At 38.0% G+C, this 25,716-nt stretch overlaps 1 long non-coding RNA gene across 1 annotated transcript; it reads left to right on the top strand.

Annotated features, from left to right (window-relative positions):
• The first annotated feature begins 98 nt into the window (after positions 1–98).
• Positions 99–24,112, top strand: LOC127525503 (uncharacterized). The gene is made up of 3 exons (XR_007933357.1): positions 99–387; positions 20,284–20,520; positions 23,989–24,112. It is a non-coding gene; the product is annotated as an uncharacterized LOC127525503 (long non-coding RNA).
• Positions 24,113–25,716: the final 1,604 nt, after the last annotated feature.

The raw sequence follows: 25,716 nt of genomic DNA on the forward strand, positions 1-25,716 counted from the left end.
TTTCTTTTATTTATCTATTGTATAGATTTTTCCACCATCTTCTGTTCAGATAAAATGCCGCCCACTAAGAAACCGTGGAGTAAACATCGTTTCATAGCTTAGCCTGAAAGGCAGGAAGAAGGAGGCGAGCGAGTAGAGACAGAGAGGGTGGTGCACTCGCAGACACACAAAATCAATGCTGATCAATGTTTTATATCACCAAGATGCTGCTCCTCTCGACCTGCTCCAGCTGGAAAAAACACCTCCCAATCACCTCTCCTACAAGAGGGCGTCAAGTCCCTCTGGTGTTTTACCCAGAGTTCAATAACCTACTCCACCCTCAATCAAGAGTGAGAAAAGAGGACAACAATAAGGAGAAGCTGAGGACACTCAACAGGCATGTAAAAGGTGTGTCAAAGTTACCAATACTAAATATATGCTGTGTCAGTGAATCACATATATCAATATATTCTGAGCCCTCAAAACATGATGAAATAAAAGATTTTAAATTATGTGTGTAGATCGGTAAAGCATTGAGTAGACATGGCAAAAGATGATTAGTGATGTGCGATTTCAAAACACTGCTTCGAAGCTTTACGAATCTTTTGTTTCGAATCAGTGGTTCAGAGCACCAAAGTCACGTGATTTCAGTAAACGAGGCTTCGTTTACGTGATCCGAACCACTGATTCTAAACAAAAGATTCCTAAGTCTTTGAAGCAGTGTTTTGAAATCGTCCGTCACTAGATATTGTTGAAAAGTCGTTATTTTGTTTTTTTTTGCCGCACAAAAAGTATTCTCGTTGCTTTATAATATCAAGGTAGAACCACTGTACTCACATGAACTGTTTTGAATATGTTTTTAGTACCTTTCTGGGCATCTGAAAGTGTTAAAGGAACACTCCACTTTTTTTGAAAATAGGCTTAAACAGTTGAGTTTTACCGTTTTCAAATCCATTCAGCCGATCTCCGGGTCTGGCGGTACCAATTTTAGCATAGCTTAGCATAGTTCATTGAATCTGATTAGACCGTTAGCATCTAGCTCAAAAAGGACCAAAGAGTTTCGATATTTTTCCTATTTAAAACTTGACACTTCTGTAGTTACATCATATACTAAGACCGACGGAAAATGAAAAGTTGTGATTTTCTAGGCCGATATGGCTAGGAACTACTCTCATTCTGTCGTAATAATCAAGGAACTTTGCTGCCGTACCATGGGTGTAGCAGGCACAATGTGCAGCGTCTCTCACAAATGGTTGCAAGGCACGCTCCCTGTGCAAGCAGCAGGGGGTCACAGGCGCTGCGTAATATCATTGTGCCTGTTGCACCCATTTTTAGTAGAAACAACTCAGTTAAATTAAATTCATGTAGTTACAGTACATGAGTTTCTAAGTAATGTGAACAAGGATGGTTTGAGTAAAACTAACAACAGTGAAAGTTCATTTTTGAGTGTATTATTCACAAAATACTTTCACATGCAGAAAGAAGTCTTTGGCCATTGCTTTGTCTTGTTGTTCTGCAGCATCTTGTTCCGTGAACAGTGTGGTTTTCAGATGCTGTATGAAGTTTCATTCGGTTTCATTCTGTTGTGCTCTGTTTCTGAATGCAAGAACATGTTTTAATCACATTATATGAACATATTACTGTAAAGTGATAGCCCAATATGAACCAACTTTTATGGTATCTGCATTTTTAGATGACACTGTTATTCCTTTATGATTGTCCTTTGGTGAAGGAGTTTGGCCTTATCTGTTAACAAGTGCACACACACGGTGAGGAGGGAGGGAATGTGATTGGTTTTGGCGATACGGGAAAAACATGTATTGCATTCACAGATAGAGTTGGAGTATCCAGTAAGGAATATTACAGACCAAAAAGATAAGGTGTAGCACAATTTGTGTAGCGCCGCAAGCTTCTCTGTTAACACCCATAAATAAATAAATAAACAAAAGATCCAAGATATCCCATGTAATTTTCTGCCCGCCTGTGTTAAAGAGATGGAGCGTGCACGTTGTGTAAATGGCCCAATATACTACCAAGACACTAAAATTCAATACCATCTCCCCTCACACAGTAAACAGTATTTTTTAAAAGCATGACCAGCAAACACAGAGACAAGCAAATTTAATCCAGAGTTTTTTAACAGGTCTGAGTGGATCGATACCGCAATCCCTTAGACGCACAGAGCATTTCTAAAGCGACAACAACAGCAGGAAATAATGATACTTGGGGGGGAAAAAAAGGAGCAACTGTCAGAATAGAGGCTGGCACATCGGCGATGGTGTCTGTTCTCTCTAATTAATTTTCTCAGAAATGGAGACAAAGTGTGCCAGAGTTTTATTTCCAAGAAGCTAATGAGTTTCCTACCGAGCAAAGCTGAAGATAACCAGGAAGGGGGTTGCGGGGAGAGGGAACACATGCATACCATTCCAACTTAATGTGCTTCTCAAATGAATTTCCTATCAGCTCAACTTGTGCCATAATGGTGATTTTATAGCTCCTGGAGCTTCAGCAGTGGTGAATTGTGTTGCGGATTGTGCCCAGGAGATAAAAACCTCAGGTTGCTTGTGAAACTTCATGTAAATGGGGAAATGTGCAATCTCTCTGTGAGTACTGGTACTGCTGTTGTTGTTTGTAGTCATGCATATAGTCCAATATTTTAGAACAGCAAATGTAGAAAGTCACAAGTCTTAATAATGTTTTAAATTTTTGTTTTTCCTCCCTGAAAGCAATCATATGGCTGCCACTTGGTGTGTAGCACACAAGCTGTATGAACCACCATAGGATACTTTTATGGGGCTTTTGCATTTAAAAAATAAAATAAAATCATTTGCATTGCATGGATAACACAGTCTTCAGAATTTCTATACTTTTTGTGTTCCACTGAAGTGATAGGTGTTTAGAACAACTTATTTTAGTAATAATTCTCACCAAATCATGTCCAGGTCACATAACTTATGTTTTTTTTTTGCATTTCAGTAATGAGATTTTAACTTTTTAATGATCCTACATTTTTAAAATACAACTTTAAACAATTACAATTAATTTTTAATAATAATAATAATAATAATTATTATTATATTTATACTACTACTACTAATATATTTTTTAAAGGATTAGTTCACTTTCAAAGGAAAATTATCCCAAGCTTTACTCACCCTCAAGCCATCCTAGGTGTATATGACTCTCTTCTTTCTGATGAAAACAATCAGAGAAATATTAATAAATGTCCTGAAGCATCCAAGCTTTAAAATGGCAGTGAATGGGTGTCACTAGAATGAGCTGAAGAAAGTGTTTCTATCCACATCCATCCATCATAAATACAGTGTGTGCTCCACACGGCTCTGGGGGGTTAATAAAGTCAAAATATTATGTTATTAATATTATTTTGTGTAAAAAAATATCCATATTTAAACAAGTTATGAAGGCAAATATCGAGCTTCCGCCAGACTGCCTTCCGTATTCAAGTTACAAAGAAAGTGTAAATTGGCTTCGCGTCAGTTACACTTTTTTCCGTAAGTTGAATAGGAAAGGCATAGGACGTAGTGTAAGCTTTGTGAACTGCAAGAGTTTTACACTTTCTTCGTACGTTGAATACAGAAGGTGGTCTGGCAGAAGCTAGATATTTGACTTCACAAATTGTTTAAATATGGATATAAATGCATTGTTTCGCTTCAGAAGGCCTTTATTAACCCCCCGAAGCCGTGTGGAGCACATATTTATGATGGATGGATGTAGATAGAAGCACTTTCTTCAGCTCATACTAGTGACCCCCATTGACTGCCATTATAAAGCTCAGATGCGTCAGGATATTTATTAATATTTCTCCGATTGTTTTCATCAGAAAGAAGAGAGTCATGTACACCTAGGATGGCTTGAGGGTGAGTAAAGCTTGGGCTAATTTTCATTTGAAAGTGAACTAATCCTTTAAGTAAAATATGTGTTTATATATATTTATATATTATTATTATTATGTGTTTATATATATTTATATATTATTTATATTTATATATATTATGTGTAATATATATTTGAGTGAAATATGACCAGAATGTGTTCTTGACAGGTTGCCTTGATTCAACCAATAAAACAAAAAACATTCCACAGCTCTCACCAGATGTTGTCAGAGCACATAGCATTTTTTCATATTCATTATAAAAAGCTGATGGTATTATTCCACAAAATGGCTTGTGGTTGCTTTGTTTCCATCCTAGTTACAGCCCCATGCAGTTCACTCCCTCTTCCACTTCCTGTGGAGAAACTTTCTGTAGCCAGACCTTGATTTATGTCTCGGGCTTTTCAGGCCAAACAAAGGTTCAGCTGCACAGGGGATCGATGGGCAAGCCACAAAATAAAAGGCAACAGACTTAGCAATGACTTCAGTGCTGCATACTGAGTGAGCATCTCTCAACCCCCTTCAACTGAGACGGCGCCCTCCGTGGGCATACGCTGATTTGATGAGGCCTTAATAAGCAGTCTGGAAACACTCTGAGTTTAATGAATGAGTCAGTCGTTCTGATGGCTAGGATTATGTGTTTTTATATTAATATTATATCTAATAAGACCGTGCTATATCACATTGTGACCAGCCCCATTTCCTCCTTTGCCAGTATGTGAAGGTGATTAAGTCAGAACATGGATGTCCTGTCTGCAAACTGATTATATCAGGTTGGACAGTGGTACCCACCCTATAATGTATGACGTGCCATCGTGCATCCATCTGTCTGATTCGCTCCCCCTTCTCCACCTTGTTTATTTTTAGGTAAACGCCAATGGGTGGGAATCACATGCTGATGGAATGACGGTTGTCAGAGGGATTAAAACTAAAGATGAACCATGTGGGAGTTTCCTCCAAAGAGCCTGTGGATAAATCTCATTAGCATACCGGCTCTGTGGATGGCTGTAAATTTAAGGAATGACATGCTGGAGAGAATGAGGTTGGTTGAAAGCAGAGGGTGAATAAACAGGCAGAAGCAACGCCATAGTGCCACTAAGACCCCACCTGCCCACCATTAATCATTAGAATAGCACTCTGCCAGTTTTTGTGCCATCTCCAAGGCCTCAGAAACCATTAAACATCTGGTCTCAATATGAAGTTTGTACATACTGTACTTTTATATACATTACCATTACCAAGGGGTCAGGGTTAGTCTTGTTAGCATGGCCTGGTTAGCCCCTGCTGGTAGACACCGTAACTACACTATCTAATTTTAAAAGGGCAGTGAAGGCTATCCCGTCTGGTCCAAGCCAACAGAAGGTCTACTGTGGCACAAGTCACACAAAATTGTAATGATGGTTATGGGAGGGATGTGTCACCACACAGTGCAATGCACTTTGCTGCGTATGGGACCGTGTAGCCAAAGACCAATCAGAGTGCCTATGATGACCCCTGTCCACTGTCGAAAGTGACCACAATGGGTATGCGAGTGTTGGAGCTGGACCTTGGAGAAGTGGAAGAAGGTTGCCTGGTCTGATGAGTCCTTTTTCTTTTACATCACGTGGACGGCTGTGTGCGTTGGCACCATTTAAAGGGGACATATCATGAAAATCTGACTTTTTCCGTGTTTAAGTGCTATAATCGGGTCCCCGGTGGATCCACCAACCCAGAAAACATGAAAAACGACAACCCAGTAACTTTGTTTTGGTAAGCCTTTCTCTGCAACCATGTGAAAAAACGAGCCACTTAGATTTTGCTCCCCTAGTGACGTAGGAAGGGGATCTTATTACAATATTACCACCCATTAACCTGGACGTTTCCACTCACGGCGCTGCCATTTTGTTTTCGCAAGCGACAACGGTGTACCAGTTTCCATTTCTTTATAGAGAAGAGGAAGAGTTGTTGTAGTAGAGTTTTGTTGCCATGCTGTCATTTTACGCCTGACTGCTTCACAAACGAGGGTCAGTTCAACGCTGGATTTGCTCAAAAGATTATCATGACGGCACATGCTAGTCGATGAGTTGAATCAAGGCCACAGCGACTACATAAATTTATCCACTAACCGTTCAGAAACATCCAGTTGCATTCTATAAGATTTAACTTCTTTCTGAGTCTCTCCATCAGTGTCCGACTCCGGTTTGAACAATGTAAGGCTGAACACCGTTACTGACAAACGTCATTTTGGCTGCGTGAGATTCTCCAGCTTTGCTGTTGTTGAGCAACCGAAGCTTGAGCTGATAAAGCTCCGCCCTCTTTTGGAAAGCGGGCAGGAGCAGCAGCTCATTTGCATTTAAAGGGACACACACAAAAACGGCGTGTTTTTGCTCATACCCAAATAGGGTCAAATTTGACAAGCTATAATAAATGTTAATACATGTTGTGAAAAGGGGCATAATAGGTCCCCTTTAAATGGGGAGGATGAAATCAGGATGCACTGCGGGTTGACGTCAAGCTGGTGGAGGGTCGGAGCCTCTGTGGGTCGGTACTGTTTTGGCAGCACGCGGAGGACCAACAGCATATTAAGCAGGTTTATTAGAAAAGTTTTATTTAATTGCATTGGAAAGTTTTCTCCAATTAGGCTTATTGAATGAAAATATTTTTTTAAATAGTTTATGTAATTTTTGTTTGTTTTCAAGAGATTTTTTCCCCTTTCAATTTCCTGCTCTCACTCAGACCCCTGCTACACAACGCAAACATCTGTTGTAGTTTGCTTTTGTTCACTCAACATAATTAAAACTGCTTATTGAGTGAGGGAGAGTGCAGGATACACAAGTGGTCAATATGTACAGTTGATAATGGAGGTTCGAGTTGGAGGCCAAGTAGGATTGCATTTGTTGTTCTATAAAGGAAAAGATGGAGAAAAAGCACTGTTTTGTCTCGCCATACATCTCCTTAGAGATGAACGGCCTGCCAGGTTGCCCATGATGGCTTGGGCCAAGGTGCCATATTGTAGCAATTGGTCCTGCACGCTGGTGGCTGTCACTTAGCTCTGCGTGTGTGACAGCCTGAGCTCTCTGTCTGTCTGCCAGGCCTCCCTGCACAACCCACCCCCCTATCCATCTGCTTTCGGACCCTCTGAGATATCACCTTGCACCCAGAGACTTATCTTGCTATGGTTCCCATGACTGCATTACATATCGAACAAGCCTTTCCAAGCTCAGTTCCTCTCCCGTTGTGCCACATTGCCTAAGTTGCATTGAGCAGAATATATCTCACCCTCCTTTCCTGAACGTTGCCCACCTGTGGTCCTGAAGACAAGCCTAAGGGGTCTAGGTTTGACTGATGAGGTGGCCCTTGCTGGTTGATGCAATAACTACACCATCTGGGAAGTAAGTAGCATTATTGTCCATTGATGGCCATTCAAAATTCTAAATTTCATGTTGTGTGTCGTAGTTGGTGGTTTAACCAAAGTAGGGATAGTTCACCAATAATATATCATTATTTACTTGTATGACTTTCTTTCTTCTGTGGAACACAAAATAAGATCTTAAAAAAGGCCAGTGGGGTCCAAAACAACAATGTATGGACAACAGACATTCTTCAAAATATCCTCTTTTGTATTTTAACGACATCCAAGTGAGTAAATGATGACAGAATTTTTATTTTTGAGTGAACTATGAAATGTGCTGTTTGAAATTTACTTTGTTTTTGAAAGAAGACTCTTCTGCTCACCAAGGCTTTGTTTATTTGATTAAAAATACAGTAAAATTACAATTTAAAATTACTGTTATATATTTTAAAATATAACATTTCTGTGATGATAATGCTGAATTTTCAGCAGCCGTCAGTCCACTAACAGTAGTGTATGTCTTCTGTCTTTCATATTGCATTTCATGATGGTCGCTTGTAAAGGATTTGGGACTGTGTACGTCCTTGTGGTGCCAATGGCCCTTGCTGAACACAGTTGCTGGTTCGATCTCAGCATAGAATGATCTAATGGGATTTGTCCTGTTTTCCAGGAAGAAAGTGAATAGACTATTGATGATACGGTACTTTGCAGTGGCTTTGGTTCACATTAACTGGCTGTGTTTGATGTTGTTAAATCAGGGCGAATAGAAAATTCAAATACTTTGTAAATGAATTGAAACCTCATTGAGAGGGTTTCTTTATTCATGCCATCGTGAATCCAGACACATTATTTGTGTCAGAGCAAAGCATATCATCTCCAGAGTTAAAGTGAGTGACTCCGACAGTAAGTATTGCCAGAATTCAACACTCGCTCAGTTTCTGAGCAGCTATTTTCCAGGCTGTCTGCTGGCCGCCCGTGCCAATGAAAGACTCCGGTCTGCAGCACGCAAGCCATTTAATGAGAGTTCTGTGCTGATCTGAGCACAAATGAGCCAGGGGAAGTTTGATGTGCCACTCAAAACTGGTTTTCCATCATTATCTAAATCTAGCATAAAACCCCCCATAACTTTGAGGCTCAAATTAGTTTTAGAGAATTTTTTGCTCATTAATGTCATGTCAGTCTGCAAGATGTATCCAAAAGATAAATGAGAAAATGGAAATTGTACAGCACAAAGGACTTCTCTGTTGAGAGATGCCGGGTGTTTCCGTCGACTTTTCGCGCTCGTGTTTTAGTAAGCCTTCCAAATAACCTTTTTGTAGAACTTACTTTCTTCCTCAATTAATTCCGAAGATGTTGAATATTTAGATGATACCTTTCCATGGCACTGTGACCTAACACTTTGTGATTCACGAGTTCAAAAAGGTCATAAATATCTTTAGAAATGCTCAAGAATCTGTCTTGGGGATTATGCTGGCTTGGAAAAGTAATTAGTTGCACCAAAGATGTGTTGCAGAAGGACTCTGCTAGGGAACTAAGAAGCTTTTGGGGCTCCAATTAAAACTTCATAGGAAACTCAGATCTGTATATTACATTTAGAGAGTGCTAGAGAAAAGACACCAGGTAGGGGAAGATAAGGTTGATTTGCATATGTTCTAAATATACTGCATGTACAGTGCTGAGGTTGTTGGGTTTGCATTTGCACATTACGTTTTAGCTGCTTAATTTTGAGGTCTTTGAGTACATCCTGACTCATAAAAGGAGACAGATGTTACTTCAGACAACATTTGCTTTTCATTATGTTTTCCAGGAGGAAAGTGAATAGACTATTGACATTAATGAGCTAGGTCAGCCGCAACCACTTGTTAAGCTATGCAGGGAATATTGACCTGCATAAAGACCATCACAGAGAGGCACAAAATCACTCTGCAGAACATTTTTGTTCACTGTTGCTTGCTGGTGAATGATCTTCCCGCCTTCATCCAGAATGCAGAATCCCTGGCAACATTCAAAAGACAGCTGAAAACTCATCTCATAAAAAAAAAATAAAATAAATAAAAATCAATGTTTTCACTTCTTTTAATCCCTCCCTATTCTAGCTTATGCTATTCTAAGCAATGTCTGAAATTGTGAGCACTTCTTGTGTTCATTTGTCTCTTCATGATGAATAAAAAACAGTCATTTTTAATAGTAATAATATTTAAAGCTGCATTCCGTAAGTTTTGCCTCTTTGTCGCCATCTCTGTTTGAAACCTGCAATTGCAGTTGTTTGCGGAATTATCATTTTTTCGTGAGTTGTGCCTCGGCACGGCTCCATAGCGCGGATGAATCTAATATTTGCTGTCAATGTGGATACTGTACTTCGGAATCACAGATTGTAGTCTTGAAGTATGACCAAAGTAAGAATTTTCACCGGAAAATGTCATCTGAACAAGTAAGTAACAAATCTGCCACTTTTGTTCTGACCAACTGAGAAAAAAAAGCATTACAATAAATCGCGCTGCCAATGGTGATTAAATCTAACGATCGCTTAGCTCGGATCACGTCAAACTGCAAATTATTATTATTGTTAAGCTTTGTTCTCAAATTGTTAATGTTAACAACATCAGCACTGCATGACTATGTGTATTTAGTGTGTGTTAGTGTTACCTGTAGATTTCAATTTCTGTACAGTCTAATCTCTAACAATAATTTGTCATACCATACAATCCACCATCCAAATGATAAGTTTAATTATTGCAGCTGCTATGAGAAAAGGCTATAAATGATCCGCCTCACGTGCTATATAGCCTTCTAGCTGGGACTCGTTCTTTATGTAAACAGATGTGACGCAAAGACATGCTTGAATTTCCCACGGAAACCCACCAGTACCACCAGAATTATAAAACATTATTACAAGCTTACCGTTGTGAATCGGGCTAAGGTAAGGAGATAGTTTTGAACGCTGGCTGGTTATGTACTTGCTAAAAAATTGATTTAACCAAAAAAAGTTACGGACAGCAGCTTTAATTATATTACTAATATAATACTGTATTTTTAATCAAATAAATGCAGCCTTGGTGATCATTAGAGACACTCTTTTAACAAAATCGCAAACTTTTAAAAGGCACTGTATAAAAGGAGTATATTTAAGATTCTACACTATTTCTTGGTCACTAATATAAGCTATTTTGTGAGCATTCTTTGTACAGAAAGTTTTATTTGTTTATTTATTTATTGCTCTTCGGATCATTCTTAAATCATGCGGGCTAACATAATCATCAGTTATTATTAAAAAATGCTAAGAATATTGTGTATGGGTCAATGACGTGACAGGTCATTTTTTTGTCCAAAGGCCTTAATAATAATAAAAAGCAAAGATATGACAACCAAAGTATGTAAGGTAGTACAGCTAGATCTATTTTATTGAATCCAAAAAGTTTTAATTATATTTTGCTACATATAAAGATATTTTAAAGATTTTGACGTGTCAAAAGGTCATTCGGTTTAACCGTCCAAAGGCCAATACAACCATTTCATTTGTGATTAAAATATCTTAAAATGTAATAAATGTATATATTTTTTATTCTGCCATGAGTTTATAACATCATCATAGTGCAGTATTACAATTATGTGTAGAAGTCATTGCTTTGTTATGAGAAAAAATGTCCGCAAAATGAATTTCATTGATGTCATTCGGAGTAACCAAAATAAAGGGACCATTTTGGATCAAGTCATGCAGTCAATATCATGTGACAGGATGTGACATCATTCAGACACCTGCAAAGGACCACATGGTCATGAAGCAAAGTAACTAACTCTCTTTTAAATATTTGAAAAATTCAAGTTTTCATTTGCTTATACACATGTCCCGAAACATCAGGTCATTCGGTACAACCACTATAAAACGTGGAAAATGCCGTAATATTTTAAAAACTTTTACTAAATATAAAATGTTTGATTGTCCTTTTGCTAGCTAGCTATATAATCAGCCTGTTAGCATTGTTTGAAAATATTGTCATTCGGTATAACCAAAAGTGTCATTCATTAAAACCGAAATTTTGGTTAAACCGAATTGCATTTTTGGTGACAAATTTTGTCCATCTTGTAAAAAAATGACAAAAGCAGTGTTAATTGATTATAAAAACCACACAATCTCATTGTTAACACTTAATAAAACCTCAAAATTAATTATATCTCCATTATGTTTTTTTACACTTTTAAAAACCTTATTCATTAATGACCCATATATATATATATATATATATATATATATATATATATAGTAGAATACTAAAGATTTCCATAATTCATGTTAATTTTTAACTCATTATATAATTTCTAATGAAAAAAAATGGTTAAAACATTTAACTAGTGTTCCCAGGCTTTTGGACCCCACTGTATTTTAATTGTGCACATAAATCTTCTGCTTCTTTTTGCACTCTTTGCCAAGAAATGTAGTAGTAATGTGTTCAAAATGTAACCGAATTAGATTTTGCAACAGAAAGAAACCACTTAGCCTGTTTACCCTGAACACCTCCACTTCTTGATTACTAAGTGTTTAGCTACAGTTCTCATACACTGTATTCTAATGTAAATGTGTAATTAATTCAAGCAGACAAGGACTTGTAAGGATGTTTAGTCTCTTGTTCAGCAAGAAACAAAATCACTACTTTTTCAGCTCGCTCGCTTTAACAAGTTGAGCCAGAACCCATTTATTCATGAGTAACTTTGACAAGCAAAAAATGTAGAGCAGTATGTGTGAAAAAAAATAAGAACAGGGGCTACAAAAATGGAGGGATGTGCAAATGCATGCAGCAATTCTAGAGCTTTCCTGGAGGAAGCGAGTTAGAGTTCTAAAGATGTCACACAAACCAAGACGTTTCAAAGGAGCTACTACGACAGGCGAGATACAATAATGTCCAATAATCGGACAGAAGGCACCAAAGGTGGCGCAATTTAGGATCAAAGGAGTGGCAAAAATTGGAGATAATCATTCCATCTTAGGTTTGATACAAAGGGATCATGCCAGGAGTGTTGAAGTGTTTACGCTCACACTAATCAGTATCCATCAAGAGCTGGCCTGGAGCTGCAGTGCTGGCTTCTTTGCTCCGTGAGATGGTTTCATTCACTGGAATCGCTGGTAGAGGTAGAGGTAGGGTCTTTGATCATTGCTTCACTAAGCACACAACCTACTGCCCTCAAAAAACCTTTTTCAGTTTTCCGATACTGTTACTGCCTACATTTCAACATTTTGGTGTCCTTAAGGCTTTGAAATGACCAATGTAAACTTTTCTATCAATACTGCAATTCCTTTGTTTTGGTTTTAGGCCACAGAGCTGCTACTGTTGGACAAGTTGTTCTCTCCTAACTTCTGTCCCAAAACATCCTACACTGAAAACAATTGCTTACTGCTAGTAAATTTCACAAATAATCACAAAGAAATGGCAAGTCACACACTGAATTAAATGTGAAATATTGAAGTAGAAAGACTGAAATAGTATTTTCTATTAAAACGTACTCCAATAATATTTGTTTAATTTTTTTTAAACGGTGTACTGGGACTCAAAACATGTTGGCTGAATTTAAAATGATTTAGTAGTATACTACTACTTTTTCTGTTTCTGCCATTTGGTAAAAAATTGGAAGAGTATTATGCTAGTATGCTATTATTAATTCATCCATTGTTATTGGATACTTACGGAACAGTCGGTTTCCGTAAGTAAAAACTCCATTCATTTTCTCCATAGGAAAATTGATTTTTTAACAATAACTCAGGGTACATTTACACGACAATGACGTACTAAGAATGGAAACGTTTTTCATGTATATACGACAACGTTGTCAAAATGATCCCCATTCACACGGATCACAAAAACGCTTTAAAGCGCTGTATTTTGTGTGCCAGAGAAACACTACACGCCTACAGACTGAACTCGTAATACGCATCCGCATGACGTCACCGCTTTCACAAATTCGCGTTTTTGTAGTTTACACAGAGACAATAATACCATCGTTTTCAAAAACTTGCACTTTAAAACGCATTTTCAAAAGTTTGCATTTTCAGGCCCCCAAAACGCCGTTGTCATGTTAATGAACAGCCAAAATGCATAAAAAGTTTTCCGTTTTTAGTTGAAAACGGTGTTGTGAAAATAGCCCCTTAAACCTTTAAAGACAAAATGATAGATGGTATATGCTTTTGTTAAAGCAACCTGCTATTATTATTTCATTTATTTTTAAAATAATAATGTTTAACAGTGGAATTCCTGGTGGAAAAACTACATTACCCATGATCATGTATAAAAAAATGACACCAATCAGATTCCACCAATAAAATTGTTCCAAAACAGCTTTTAGCTCCGCCCACTCACATGAAGCATTGTGTCTCCCTACACTCTCATATACTTAAATGCTTGTATATGCATATTTTTCAATATATTTCAAATATATGGTTTCTATTGATATAATTATCAACTTCGTTTTTATTAACATCGTTTTTAATTCAGCTGTCATTCGCAATGCTTCATGGTATTGTATTCCTTCACTAAAGCCATTCAGTACAGTCTTATACCTTTTTGTCAGATTTTTAAATATATAAAAATATGTTTTTGCTTCAAATAAAAGTTTGTAATGTTATGAATGATTCACACTGTAGCTGGTTGGCTTGGTTAATGGCTTATCACGCTTTAACTTAGATGTTTTTAAAATCCCCATGGGAAAAATGAATGGAAAAAATACTCATGGGCACTAATGCACATGGTTCTGATGGTTCTGATTGGTCAATCGCGGCATCCAGTGGTCAGATATTTCTTAATATTCACTGTTGTCAATGGCAGTGTTGTGTATCAGACTGTTCATCTGAGTAACTGAAACTGTAGTGAAAATGACCACCGAGAACATCAGTTTTAAGATATTAATGCAGTGCTTGTCTTCAGTATTAATCAGAACATCAGTATTAATATATTATTGCAGTGCTTGTGTTGTTGCTAGGCAGATTATTTTGTCGATTGTAATGGAGTATTTATGCTTAGTGGAAGCTTTAAAATAATATCCCACACACAACATAACATAACTGCACATTATTGATTGACTGGTGCAAAAAAAAAAAAAAGTCTCTCAAAATGTAGTCACTGCTTCAGAATCTGTGGAAGGTTTATGTTGCTGTCTGAGCATTAAGAATATGGCTAATATATTCCAGAAAGGGTTTGCGCTAAATGACAAGCATTGCCCCACTCTCCTGCAGCTCTCCGGCAGTCAGGTGATCGGTGGTCCATGCCCGGCTTTATTATGCCACAGTGTGTGCGGCTGCCTCCCACCGCACTTCATTAGTTCCCTGTGATACTTAAGCGCAAACACACAGGCTTGGCAGTAGCTCTAAATAAAACAGCTCTGTGAGGGCGGGGGCATCTGAACGGTCTGTAGAAGTCCAGGATCAATTGGCCCACGCTGGCATCTTACATTTGACGTCTTTCCTTGTTTTCAGGCTCTTTCAAAAGAGTTGGCTACCAGCAAATCTGAAATTGAGATGATTTTAGGTGCACAAAAGCTCTTTCACCTGCTGAGAAACATAAGAGATGCATAAGAGGAATGCAAATCAGTTCGTTGAAAGAGTATGTATTCAGTTAAATGCTTTTGCATTGAATATATTCTGTTTCTATGCAAATGTAACCCTGAAAGCAAAAAAGGCAGACATAAAAATCCACACAGGGATTTGGTAACAATGGACAAAGGTCGGTGTCCGGATTGAAGGGAAGGTAAATAAATCTAATTGCTTCAAGGTTAATGGTGACATGAAATAAAATGGATTTGGTGTCAAAGGCAAGCTGACCGGTGAAATATAGACCTCGGATTTAAAAAAAACCCAAACCTTTGACATGTGGACCAGTTTTATGAAACTCCCATGGTGCTTCTGCATTGTCTATTAGTCTGAAAGCCTCAGTTCCAGTGGGGACTAATTGCAAGGAATAGCTCTGTAAAACTCTGTAAAAAGTCATACAGGTTTGGAACGTCATGCTAGTGAGTAAACGATGACACAATTTTCCTTTTATGCCTAAACTATACCTTTTAAATCCACCTGGTTTCTCATTGTGAATGAATTTCAACCTGTGATTTCATCAGGGATGCAGGCCTGCTGCAGTTCTTTCCCTTTTCACTCTCACTGAAGCCCCAGACAGAAGCTCCCTGGAGACTTTCGCTTCTTGTTTAAACCTGACACAAATTCCATGTCACAATGCCCAGAGTGACAGCGCTTGCAGGCACAAAAGCAAATATTTCCGTTTCTGGTCATACCCAACCCTCTTTACACGTCCCCACCGACACCTGAACCCTCCCTTTCCTCAACAGTTCCAACACTGCAAGCCAGCCATTTGTCACAAAGTAATTATAGAATTATCGATTGGCGAGCAATTAACAGTCCCTCCCTTTTCACTATTCCCCCCTCCCCATCTTTTAATTTGCAGTCAGACTGGCAAGAGCAAAAAAGCTTTAGGAGTAACACATTTAATCCCTTTGGGATTTCTCTACAGTCTTCAGATTAATAGAGGGACAGGGACAAAAGGCCTTTTTTGCCTGCTGTTTCCTGCCCGCTGTTTCCTGCTCTGTCTGGCTGCATGTCTCCAGGCCCTGGCCCTCCCCAACAGCGTCTCTCATGCCTCCTACAGACTTGCATCGAAAAGCTCCTCGTATTAGCATTGTGATGAGATGTACTGTCGGATATCTGCTGAATTTGATAAAGAAGGTGCAATATAAAGGAATGAGGCTGTAACTTCCTGAGGCTGTGTAATCCAACTGACCGTTTTGATCATTCCAGGGGAATGTGTGAGGGAAGGGGATCTGAGTACACTTATAGTGTGTATTGTGAATACAGAATGCTTTAAGTTTTCTTTTTATTCTCACACTTGAATCTTTAATACACTCTAAAAAAAAAAACATGGTTCTTTAAAGGTTCTTTACATGTAGTAACCGTTCTATTTAGAACTGTATCCTCCTGAAGAACCCTTTATATGCTGAAATGGTTCTTTGTGTTAGTTAGTGTTTAGGGTTTTTTTTTCCCGCCTTTTTGTTTTTCAAATCTGTAACTGTCAAAGCCACCTCATTACTGATTTTCTGGAGATCAGCCATCCATGTACAGACTGTCACTCTACACACTCAACAGGTAAATGATTTCTTTCTTAAAATGTCTATAAATTTTAACTTTCAAGATGTTAGTGGTTTCTTACCAGTCATTTCTTTTTCTCTTTTTAGTTTAACAGAACATGCAAGTGTGAGTTGCTCTGTTCAGTTAAGGATACTTATCTTCTCTTCTCCATTAAGTAACAGAGATATTGAATTTATGATCCATATTGTTAGATTTTTTTTCTAAATTATTACTTTATTCATAGACACCCAGTCCTTTTAACATTGTAAAGGGCTCACTGTCCATTTTTGCCTTCATAAACGTAGTTGTTTTTACATAAACAAATAGAAGAGACACACTGTAACTGTAAAGATACACCTGTAAGAAGGTTATTTATAACCAGGGGTGCACATAAGTGGTGCGCAGGCACATGCATGGTAAAAATAAACAATGCGCACCAGAAAACATGGAGGGAAACGCTTTTGAGTACCAACATTTTTGGGGACCGGCTTACAGGGACACGTTTATTTACTGGAGTAGGATTTTTCTACATCTCTGGTAAGATAGCAATCATGATGATAAGTGTGTTCTTTAATTATTAGGGGTGCAACGGATCGCAGTTAATCCGTGATCCGTACGGATAATGTCCAACGGTTCGGCACGCATGTGATTCGCGGATTAACTGCTAAATTTAACCATCATATAGTGAAAGTTTATCATTTGGACGTGTTTTGTCTCGCCAATTAACACATTCAAACGATTTTAAAAGCGAAAAAGAGGCGAAAATCGGGACTTGTTAGCTGTTATCTGTGCCACACCCGAAGTGTGCACACGCAGAGAGAGAGAGAGAGAGGCGCATTTCAGACAGCGCTCGAACACCGAATTGATTCCTCTTTCGCATTTACTTTCGCTTGAACGGACGCATACACACAAAGTTATGTCAAAATACCTGTCTCGGCAAGTATTCTCTCGGTTATGTCATCAGCGAACAGTTGAGAAAGAAACCGGATGTGTGTCAGTATATTCAGTCTGTGTGTGTGTGCATTCCGTCTTAAAGTGACAGCAGCCTAATATTCTTGCTGTTGTCTGTGTCATTAATGTTAACAAAAAAAACATTATTATCATCATCATCTACCATGTTCGAGAGAAAAGAAGATAGTGAGGAGAGCAAAGTGTGAGTACCAAGCAACATCTCCAGGTGCTCCCTTGAGAACCAGAGCAAAAATGTTTTGTGCGCCCGTTCATAACACCTATGTAGCACTTTCAAAGCTGATGGAACAGAAGTAATGATGACACAAAATGAGATTGCATTTTCTGTTGATTACAGAATGACAGGAATATTAAAGGTATAGTTCACCCTAAAATGAAAATTAAGTCAAATTACTCACCCTGATGTTCTTTTAATGCCATATGCACTTCTTTCTTTTATGGACCACAAAAGGAGAATAAAAAAAAAATGTCCTGATCATGCTCGTCTATTTAATGGCAGTGAATAGTGACCAGCATCAAGCTTTTTTAAAAAAATGCAAAAGTATCACAGAATTAATAGAGGGACAGGGACAAAAGGCCTTTTTTTGCCTGCTCTTTCTTAATTTCCATTTTAAATGAACTATCCCTTTAAAACACCAACAACAACATTGTGTGCTAACACTTACAACTGAACACTTTCAAAACTCAGACAGGGATAGTGTGAATGCAAAAAAACAAAACAAAACTGGGTTCTTTGTTCCTCGGTTCATTTTTGGCCCATAAAAAGAGGAATGAGTTGGTTTCTTATAACAAGAATTCAGGTGTAAAACACTATTGTCTGGTTTCACAGACAAGGCTTAAGCTAGTCCCAGACTAAAATACATGTTTGAGCTGTTCTAACTGAAAGCAACTTGAACTGATATATCTTAAAATATGTCAGTGCCATTGTTTTGTCTCAAGATGCACACAGGTTTTTTTCTTTTCTTTTCTAAGACACGTTTATAAAAGCTACTTAAATGTTTTAATTTAACTAAGGCCTAATCCTGGGTTAGTTTAAGCCCTATCTGTGAAACAGCCCTATTCAATGAAAAAGCATTAATTTCCTGTGTAAACCTTGTAGTTTCTGTACACATGACAAAGAAGGTTGCAGAATGAATGCCTTTTTTCCTGCTAAATTGTGCAATTGTTACAATAGAAGTGATAAAATTCAAGAGGTGTACCAAAGGAAACCAATGTGTTTTAGCTTGGCTTGGGTGAGGCAGGAAATTACTCTGACTATCTCTGTGTATATACGCAATGATACAGTGACAGACGATTCTTCCTACAAAAACACTGGAGGAACTTTTTTCAGATACATATAAAATGATCTTCAGAAGACAGTTCAAGTGAGATATCAATACATCTAACACAACTTAAAATAAGTATTAAAAAACACCCCCAGAGCTGCATATTTTCTTTTCTCAGTAGCCTGTAACACCTACTCTCACTTTTTCAGCCATGCCCAGATCAGCATGCAAAGAGCCAGCTAAGACTCTGGAAGCCCAAGAGCTGGCAGATATTAAGACTGGGATCGATTTCATGGAACATCACCTTGGTAACATATGGCCACAGCTGAGGAAGTTGATTTCCTTTCTGTCGTCCTTTATAACTCCAGTCTTTTCTCCCCCCCCCAAGTGTTTCATAGCATTCATTTTTTTCTTAATCCTTCATCTTGGCAGCCCAAGATGTGTGAGGTTTTATTTTGTTGACTATGCATACATTAACTACAAAAACATTATCACATTTGTCTTAATGTGTCATCTTGTGTGTTTACGTTCGGGCCTTTCACACGGATAAAGATCTTCTTTCATATTATGTATTGTAAAAATCAATACTTTCATATTCATTGTAAAAAATCCAAAGCGTGTGAAGGGAGACCTTATCAGGATAATACAATATCCCCTTGCACATACCCACGGTTGAAAGACACTAACAAACATGCAGCGAAAAGATTTCTACCATTGCCACCTGATAAATGAGAAATTTTTCAATATCCAGGAAGCTGATTACCAATTTACCGCTGTCAACTTCCATCTCTGCACCAATAAGGACATTCTCTCAATGCATATGCCATCTCAGAGAATATTTCTCTACATATTGGAAATGTGCTCTCTCAGCTAATGTAATAGAGCCCAATAGCTGGTGTGAATTTTAGTTTTCTGATTAATATGATGTCATGTACAACACTCTAAACAAGCTGTTGAGGAATTGCAGAACGTGACAGGATTGCAGACGGCCAGGGTCATTTTGAAAGTGCTATAGTATTAGTCTATAACATTAAATAACAGTAGCGGATGGTTGCAACACATTTTACTGTAACATATGCAACTCAATGTTTGTTCAAATTTTCCCACATTTGTCTGCTACAAAGGTTGACTTGAGAAATATAACTTATCCCAAAGCTTTGTAAATTAATATATCAACCCTTTCCCCCAACTCTACCTCATTTAATTTTAAGCATGTTATTTAAAGGTACAAATATGAATTTAAAGGTAAATAAATTAAACATTTTACACTGATTGTTCGCAAATCAGCTCGTGATCCGATGATCTCTTCCTACTAGTTAATTTATAGCATCAAATAAACATGAATGAACATCAGAAGGAATGTTGTTTCAACCGCGGAAAGACGTCAGTACACGCCATTTTTCAAGTTCAAGTCCACCAATGTTAATCTACTAACTTCTGACTGCTTTGTCGGACAAAATGGCAGATTCGGCGTTATGATTGGTTAGATCGCCTGTCAATCAAACTCCTGGCGAAGGGTCAAATATACACTGTGATGAAACTGTACTGTTCAGTCTTTGTGGGTCCAGCAGAAACAAATGGATAAAGTCATGTTAAAAGCCTGAAGTTTATAAGTTGTGTTGCAACTATTAGTTTAGCAGTAAATGTATCTGCTGATTCAAAAGTGATCTGCATTATTTGTTGGTTGGCATAATTCTGTTTCTTGATTATTGACTGTTATGCATTTTTTTTTTAGTGCAATTAGCTGAATCAGCCTCCGTCAGATGGTCTGGCCAGTGGACGGATGGAAGAGGACTTCTGGATGCTGGTGGCCTGGGCTCATCTCCGAAATGAGAGGATATGAAGCAGTGGAGCTGGTTTTGTTCCTGTCGGGTCAGGTCCCAGGTGTGTCACCCCTTCATCTGTCTACTCCTCTCTTCCTCCTCGTTCTCCTCCTCCATTCCACCAAAGGCCTCATTTTCTGCATGATTAAGTCAAGTCAAGTCACCTTTATTTATATAGCGCTTTTTACAATGTAGATTGTGTCAAAGCAGCTTTACATTGATAACTGGTACATTGTTTGACTGCACAGCAGCTCTTAAAGAATAGTGTCAATGCAGGCAGATCAAAAGCACTGTTGAATATCAAAATGTCAAGTCAAGTGTCCCCAACTAAGCAAGCCAGAGGCGACAGCGGCAAGGAACCCAAACTCCATCAGGTGACATCAGGTGGCAGACAAGTGGCAAATTGGTGTTAAAATGGAGAAAAAAACCTTGGGAGAAACCAGGCTTAGTCGGGGTGCCAGTTCTCCTCTGGCCAACAGTGCTTTGTTACAATTCAGGTTGCTATCATAAGTCCAATAGGATCGCAACATTAAAAGTATTTATTTCAGTTCCATCCAATTGAGGATCGTATTCATCACGCCGGTATGGACGGTTGTTGAGGAACTGTGTCGTGGCTGTCGTGTCGATGAGGCCTTCACAGGGGATGATCTAGTTGACTCAATCTCTGCTGATACTTCAGGGCTGCGTTGTGGTCGTGTCAAGGTGCAGGTCCTTGGTCTCACCTGGATACGGCCCGGATCCGGTTGACTACGGTGAACCTCGGGATAAACAGAAAGACTAATATTAGCGTAGATGCCATTCTTCTTCTGATGTAACGAGTACATCAGGTGTTATAGGAAGTGTTCCCGGTTCCGGCTGACCTAATTTATGCAGCCTAATAATCCTTTAACGGATTTGGAAATATAAATTGGTAATGTGTTATGTGTATGCCAGGTTAAAGAGATGCGTTTTTAGTCTAGATTTAAACTGACAGAGTGTGTCTGCTTCCCGAACAATGCTAGGAAGATTGTTCCAGAGTTTAGGTGCCAAATAGGAGAAGGATCTACCACCTGCAGTTGATTTTGATATTCTAGGTATTATCAGCTGGCCTGAATTCTGAGATCGCAATAGACGTGAAGGACTATAATGAATTAGGAGCTCGCTCAGGTACTGGGGAGCTAAACCATTTAGTGCTTTGTAAGTAATTAGCAAGATTTTAAAATCTATACGATGTTTAACAGGAAGCCAATGCAGTGTTGACAGAACTGGGCTAATATGGTCATACTTCCTGGTTCTAGTAAGAACTCTAGCTGCTGCATTTTGTACGAGCTGTAGTTTATTTATCAGGCGAGCAGAACAACCACCCAGTAGAGCGTTACAGTAATCTAGCCTTGAGGTCATGAACGCATGAACTAACTGTTCTGCATTTTTCATTGAGAGCATATGTCGTAGTTTAGATATATTTTTAAGATGGAAGAATGCGGTTTTACAGATGCTAGTAACATGGCCTTCAAATGAAAGATTGGTATCAAAGAGCACACCTAGGTTCCTAACTGACGACGAAGACTTAACAGAGCAGCCATCAAGTGTTAGACAATATTCTAGGTTATTACGTGAAGAAGTTTTTGGTCCAAAAATTAGAATCTCTGTTTTTTCTGAATTTAGTAGTAGGAAATTACTGGTCATCCAATTTTTTATATCAGCTATGCACTCCGTTAATTTTGTGAATTGGTAAGTTTCGTCAGGGCGCGAAGAAATATAGAGCTGAGTATCATCAGCGTAACAGTGAAAACTAACGCCATGCTTCCTAATGATATCTCCCAAGGGTAGCATGTACAGAGTGAACAGTAACGGTCCTAGTACTGAGCCTTGTGGTACTCCATATTGAACTTGTGATCGATATGACATGTCTTCGTTTTCTACTACAAACTGATAACGGTCAGATAAGTATGATTTGAACCATGACAATGCAATTCCACTAATGCCAACATAATTTTCGAGTCTATTTAAAAGAATATTGTGATCAATAGTGTCAAATGCTGCACTAAGATCCAGTAACACTAATAGAGAGATACAACCACGATCTGATGATAAGAGCAAATCATTAGTAACTCTAATGAGAGCAGTCTCAGTACTATGGTACGGTCTAAATCCTGACTGGAAATCCTCACAGATACCATTTCTTTCTAAAAAGGAACATAGTTGTGATGATACTACCTTTTCTAGTATTTTTGACAGAAAAGTGAGATTTGAGATCGGCCTGTAATTGACTAATTCTCTAGGATCAAGTTGTGGTTTTTTAATAAGAGGTTTAATAATAGCCAGCTTAAAAGTTTTTGGTACGTATCCTAATGATAAAGATGAATTGACGATATTGAGAAGAGGGTCTATGACCTCTGGAAGCATTTCTTTCAATAGCTTAGTCGGTATAGGGTCTAACATACATGTTGTTGATTTTGATGATTTAACAAGTTTAGACAATTCTTCCTCTCCTAAAGCAGTAAATGAATTGAATTTTTCCTCAGGGACACTACAATGCACTATCTGACACGATACTGTAGTAGACGGTTGCATGGTTATTATTTTTTCTCTAATATTATCAATCTTGCAAGTAAAGAAGTTCATAAAGTCATTACTGCTGTGCTCTTTGGAAACATCAGAAGTTGAAGCTTTATTTCTTGTTAATTTAGCCACTGTATCAAATAAATACCTAGGGTTGTGTTTATTTTCTTCTAAGAGTTTTGAAAAATAGGCAGATCTAGCAGATTTTAAGGCCTTTCTGTACTCAATCATTCTCTCTCTCCACGAAATACGAAATACTTCTAGTTTTGATTTCTTCCAGCTGCGCTCCATTTTTCTGGCTGCTAACTTTAGGGACCGAGTGTGGTCATTGTACCATGGCATTGGATTAATTTCCTTAATCTTTTTTAAACGCAAAGGAGCAACTGAGTCTAATGTGCTGGAAAAGACAGAGGCAATAGTTTCTGTTGCAACATCGAGGTCTTCTAAGCTGTCTGGTATGCTAAGGCGATGAAAATGATCAGGAAGATTATTTATAAAGCAATCTTTAGTGGTAGAAGTGATGGTTCTACCATATTTATGGCATGGAGGCAGTTTAGCCGCCTTGACTAAATGTAGTATACACGAGACTAGATAATGATCTGAGATGTCGTCACTCTGCTGCAGAATTTCAACAGCATCAATATCGATTCCATGTGACAATATTAGATCTAAAGTATGATTATGACAATGAGTGGGTCCTGACACATGTTGTCTAACACCAATAGAGTTTAGAATATCTGCAAATGCCAATCCTAATGCGTCTTTTTTATTATCTACATGAATATTAAAATCACCAACAACAAGGACTTTACCTGCAGCTAGTACTAACTCTGATAGAAAGTCAGCAAATTCTTTGATAAAGTCTGTATTGTGTCCTGGTGGCCTGTATACAGTAGCCAGCACAAATGTCAACTTACATAATGTTACGTAAAGTACCATAGTTTCGAAGGAATTATATTTGAAAGACTTCTGACTAATACTGTAAATATTACTATAGATTACAGCAACACCTCCCCCTTTGCCTTTCTGACGGGCATTGTGTCGATAATCATAACCTTGAGGACTAGACTCATTAGGCCTCCACCTGTCCTGCTCTTGGCCCCTGGCCCTCGCCTGGGCTCGAACACACCGTCAATTAACATGAGCAAGTTTTTAGCTGAGTCACATCAAAATAAAACTGAAAAGTCAGGGAGAATGAAATTAAAATATGACGTTGAACGATTGGTAGGAGAACAATGCATTCATTTAGTTATATGTACTGCACTTTTTGTGTCATTTATTAAAATCTTTTCTTCAACTGTAAACATGGTGGCTTTCTAATCTTGTTGTTTTCAAGTAAACATGCATTTGGTAATTTTTCATCTCTGACTAATCTGATATTGAAACTTGTCCATGTAATGCATAATAACCCTCGTATTGCCAAAATATCATTTAGGCATCTTTTGGCCCGCAACCAAATTACTAGAGAATGAAAGGACCTGCGCCAGGCCTTTAATTTCACCCCTGTAAAATGAACCAATGAGCCAAATAATCTGGCTGGCCCTCATTGTTGCAAATGTGACACCTGTTGTAGTGGCACGACTTAGGAGTGCCAAAACACTTTTGTAGATTCTCTTAGTCTTATCATTCTGATTTGTGTCATGGTAAACAAGAAAACCGATAAAAGGAGAACAACCGTAGCCCTTTTTTTTTCAAGCAGAGACAGATGGTCTTGTCAAAGTTACACTTGTTTCTCAATGAAACTAAAAGCACTAGGTGTTGTGTGTTATCAGGTTACAGTTAAGATAAGGAGATTGCAATTTATCTGGATGGAGTCATGTTGAACTCGTTGACATGGAGGGCCAGATTTTAATTTCTTCCCATATATGATTTCAAAAGACTTTAGATATTGTACACAACTCGTATGGACCACATTTATAGTGTTTTCTTTTTGGAGTTTGACAGCATGAACATTCAGCTTAACATCTCTTCTTGTGTTCAACAAAAGAAAAGTCACAGCTTTGGGACAAAATGATGGTGAACTAATCCTAAATAAAGTTTCTTGAGAATGGTTGGGATAGTTTAAGCAGATAATTAATAACTAATTAGTAAGTGAAAATTACTTTTAAGATGAATCAGGTGCTATTTAAACCATTTTAATTAAAGTGGGTTCTTTTTTTCAAGAATCAGTAAAAGGTGTGGCCATCGACATCAATTGTCTTCTATCTTAAAAAGTTTCTCTCAAAGGAAGTTCTACCTGTCAGTGAAGTAAATTAAATGCTACTTATCTACGTTGTTGCCTTGAAAGCTGTTTATCTTTCGTCTGCAATTCCAATCAACTCTGTTTGTCTTGCTTATCGTCAAAATTAAACATGCACAGAAATATTAAAAGGTCATTTGCCTTAATGAAGCCATAAATAATTAAGCTCAATTATAATACGAATGCTGAAAAGAAGATTGGAAATGATTTAAACATGAGATAAGAACAAAAAAACAATTTCATCAAAGATGAAATCCCAACTTGGACAACCACTAAAGTTCACCTCTGTAAATGCCTATTATTGTCCATTATAAAAATTAATTAGAAAAATGCATTTTAAATAGCCTTCATTACAATACAGCATAATCTGTCATTATTGTTATAATTTCAAACCTACAGTATTATGTAACATTTCCACCAGCCACCAACGGAGGGCGATGTGTCCCATGAAATGCATGCATTCTCTCCATCTATGAGGCTAAATGGAATGAATGGGCCAATAAGGTTGTTTCCCCTGCTCAAAAACTGCTAACATACTTTCATAGTATGTCCAGAAATTGTTGAT

Source organism: Ctenopharyngodon idella, chromosome 13, assembly GCF_019924925.1.
Source record: "Ctenopharyngodon idella isolate HZGC_01 chromosome 13, HZGC01, whole genome shotgun sequence".
Taxonomy (NCBI): domain Eukaryota; kingdom Metazoa; phylum Chordata; class Actinopteri; order Cypriniformes; family Xenocyprididae; genus Ctenopharyngodon; species Ctenopharyngodon idella.